Source organism: Galeopterus variegatus, unplaced genomic scaffold (genome assembly GCF_000696425.1).
Source record: "Galeopterus variegatus unplaced genomic scaffold, G_variegatus-3.0.2 Scaffold231, whole genome shotgun sequence".
Classification (NCBI taxonomy): domain Eukaryota; kingdom Metazoa; phylum Chordata; class Mammalia; order Dermoptera; family Cynocephalidae; genus Galeopterus; species Galeopterus variegatus.
Genome location: NW_007726342.1, coordinates 473144 through 477605, shown reverse-complemented (window position 1 = coordinate 477605; position 4462 = coordinate 473144).

Sequence of the window (4462 nt, the reverse complement as noted above, 5' to 3'; positions counted from 1 at the left end):
GAGGAAACCGGCCATCCCTATATAGGATCCGAACCCGCGGCCTTGGTGTTATCAGCACCGCACTCTACTGAGTGAGCCACAGGCCGGCCCTATTGGTTAACTCGTTTGCAAGTTCGCCAAGTGAACACGTCCTTGGGTGCTGACTACAGAAGTCCATTAACCATTTCCTTCACCATAGTCCAGGGAACACATCTGGTGAGGTGACTACAGCAAAGGAAGGTGTCACATGATGAGAATGGTGGAGTTGGAGCAGAAAGAGAGAGCTAACTCCTCATTCCTCCTTTTAAAGCCCTCAAAACCACACCCATGACCACCATTAAACCATCAATGGATTAATCCATTAACTTAGGCATTGTCCTCACAATCTAATCACCTCTTCAAGGTTTCATCTTTCAATTATCATAATAGGATTTCCTACCCTTAACAATTACAGTGGGGATTAAGCTTCACTGAGTTTGGGGGGACATTCAGTCCACTGCATTTACCCTCTCTGATCACTATTGCATTACCCTATTCTATTTGCAGCACTTATCACTATCTAAAAGTACTTTATTAATTTTTATACTTGCTTGCTATCTTTCTCGTACCAGTAAATAAGAGTTTTGCCTCTCTTGTTCATCTTTATATCCCCAGTGCTGGGGGATATAATTTTTAATCACACTTTAGGAAAAAAAACCCACACAAACAGTATTACTGTGGTTGTTTTAAAATAAGACCACAAATTATTTGAAACTCTTTCCTTCAAAAGGTGATGGCTAATTTCCCTCCTTTTGAAAGTGGGCTGGACTTTAGTGACTTGCTTCCAATGAACAGAATGTGGCAGAAGTGGAGGTAGTCAATAGGTCATAACTTCCTCCTTGTTCTTTCTCTTGGATCATTCATGCTGTGGTAATCCTGCTGCCATGTCGTGAGGACATATCAAGCAGTGCTATGGAAAGGCCCATATGGTGAGAAACTAAGGCCTACCCCAATAGCCGGAAGAACTGAGGCCTTCTGTCAATATTCATGTGAGTGAGCCACCTTAGAAGTGGACTTTTCATCCCCAGTTAATCCTTCAGATGACTTCATCTCCAAGCTACAGGTTGACAGCAATGTCACAGGGAGGCCCTGAGCCAGATCCCTCAATAAGTCCACTCTTGAATTCCTACTAGATAGTACATGTTTAATGTCATAGCCACTAAGTTTTGGTGGTAGAATGAGACTGTGAACACATTCTGCTTTAGGGCACATCACAAAGCAAAACAATTATAACCTAAAGTAGCAAGTATTAATGCTCTTTTCCACTAGGAATTATAGAATTCATTGTTGGTACAATTTACTCCTTTGAAATAGTGAAACAGTTTTAATGTTCATGAGAATAAAATCACATATTCCAAACTATATGTGGTAATTTTATTTTTTTATTTTTTTATTTTTTTATTTTTTTTTTCCTTTTTTTGTCTTTTTTACTGACCAGTAACGGGATCGCAACCCTCGGTGTCGCGCCCGTACCGGGGACCGGCAATGGGATCGCAACCCTCGGTGTTGCGCCCGCACCGCGCTCAGCCAGTGAGCGGGAACCGGTCTCCACATGGGATCCGAACCCTCGGTGGGAGCGCCACCGTGCTCCCAAGCGGGGCACTCTCCAGTGCGCCACCGGGCTGGCCTGGTAATTTTATTTTTGGTGGCTGGCTGATGAGGGGATCCGAACACTTGACCTGATATTATTTTTAAGATGTATTAAACACTGGAATACACAACTGGATTTGAAAGGTTCGACTTTAATATATAATTATAGACAAATTAAATACCCATCATGATAAAATAATAATGTTTTAAAAATTCATAATTATAATTTTTAAAACCCTTCCTCTTTAGGTAAGGAATCTTCAAAACAAACTTATAAAGGAAATTTCATTGCAAAAGTTGAAGTGTGAATTGAGAAGCTACAAAGAAAATAATGCCCAATAGCCATCCCAGATAAGGTCCCTAAATTTGATATCAAGGGCTAGAGGGGCATATTGCATCTTTAACCAAAATAAGTCTTTGAAAAACACCAATATTCAGAGTCTTGAATAAGGCAAGTGGGATTTAAAGGAATGAATTATAAAACTAAGGTAGGGAATTTTCTTTTTATTTTCAAACACATCTCTCATCATAAGCTTGATGAACTCCATGCTTCCGATTGATCACAGAGTTTAAATCTCATACAATTTCACTTATTGCCTGATCTAACATGATTACGGTTTTTTATTCTAAGACTTGTGGTTATTTTATCGATATGTATGGAAAGGAGATGTTTGATCATATACTCTTATTGATAGCAGTCATTCATTTTTCTTCTTATAAGGGTAAAATTTAAGAAAGCCACAAAATATGAAAAGCTTTTCTATCTAGTTTTAAGTTATATTGTAGACCATTTCTATTCTATGTTGTTTACTATATGTCAGGCCAATTAATTGCTTTCATTTTCTTTTCAGGTTTACATTTCCCAAGTCACTTTTTTTTAATTAGCATATTCATTGTTATAAATCATACTTATTCTTTATGTCCCTTATCCAATCTCTCCCCTTCCCCCTCCCTCTTCCTCCTCTCCTTTCCTCTTCCCCATTCTTCTCCCCCTCTCCCCTATAATAAACATAGATTTGTTCTCTCCATCTGATAGCTTAAGTGTTCCTCTGTTGGTTTGTTGCCTAGATGATCTGTCCAGTACTGAGACAGGTGTGATCAACTCCTCCAAGTCACTTTTAAAAAGAAAACATAAGAGTCTGAAACTAAAGTAGGAAACATATTTACTCAAACAGAGATTAAACCCAATGGAAGCAACGAGAGATCAATGTGGTGTGTGTGTGTGTGTTTCTGGTGGTGCAGACATTGTCTAAAACAAAATGGCTGAAAAGTTAAACTCAAAAAGTAATTAAAAGCAATTTATCAACCATAGCCATAGCTGGATATATAAAAGCTGACCAGGCATGGCAAATTCTTTATTGCAGTTTTGAATAAGACTACAGAGTCAGTCTGTAGGGACCTTTGGTTTTTGTCCTTAGAGCTAAAATATGGGTGACTGGCACACTGTGATTTTTCCTCCCAATATTTCATCATTCTTCCAGTGTTGGAAAACGGAGAGAAGGATTTGAAGCAGCTCTTATAGAGCAGACTCTGGAAGAGACTCTATACAAAGGATTCTTTCTAGGCCATATCTGGCTCCCAGCCCTTTAGCTGTCCTCTGCTTGCAGGGCAGGCTCAACTGACTGAGATTTTTAAGCCCAGGACTTCTTGATTGTTTTATAAATTACGGAGAAAAGTATGTCAAAATCTTTATTTATGATTATGAATTCTTCTGTTTATTTAATTCTGTCAACATTTACTTTTTAATTTTGAAGCTATTTGCAAAATTTAGGATTTTTAATCTTTTATTAAATTTAGGATTTTTAAATAAATTTAGGATTTTTATCTTTCTATCAAATTGCTCCTTTTATAATTATGAAACCTCAACCTTTATTTCATGTAATATTTCTTGCTTTACAGTGTGCTTTGTCTGGAATTAACATTGCTAAACCACATTTCTTTCAGTTAGTGTTTGCATGGTATGTCTTTTTCCATTCTTTATTTTCAACCTTCCTGTATCATTATATTTAAAGTTTGTCTCTCTTTTTTTTTTTTTCTTAAAAAGATGACCGTAAGGGGATCTTAACCCTTGACTTGGTGTTGTCAGCACCACGCCCACCCAGTGAGCAACCGGCCATCCCTATATGGGATCCGAACCCGTGGCCTTGGTGTTATCAGCACCGCACTCTCCCGAGTGAGCCACAGACCGGCCCTAAAGTTTGTCTCTTGTAAGCAGCATATAGTTAAGTTTTGTTTTTTAATTCAGTCTTATCATCTTTGTCTTTTTTTTTTTTTTTTTCATGACAGGCTGCACCACGCTCAGTCAGTAAGCGCACTGGCCATCCCTATATAGGATCCGAACCCACAGCGGGAGCGCTGCTGCGCTCCCAGCGCCGCACTCTCCCGAGTGCACCATGGGCTGGCCCTCATCTTTGTCTTTTAATTGGAATGTTTAGGCTATTTGCAGTCAATGTAAACTCTGATAATCATTGGATTTAAGACTACCATACTTGTATTGCTACTTACTTGTCGGGTCCGCCGCCGGTGGCTGACCCGTACAGCCCTAGCCTCATTCCTTCTGATGAGCGAGCTAACGGCCCAGATTACTCTTTCCCTCCAGTCCCCTTTGGAAGGAGACGGGGAAGAGAGCCGTGAAGAGAGGTGAGCACAACCGCCGGCACCCCAGCCCAGTTAAAGGACACTCAGACACTGTGGGGGTTCTGTTGAGCAGCAGTTCCGTTTATTACCACACAAGCACTGGCTTTTATAGGCAGATAGGGAGGGGAGGTTTTAACATTCAGCTTAAAGTTCCATGGCATGTATCCTGTCTCAATGCCTAGCTTTACATAATCCTATCAACTTAAAGGTCAAAGGC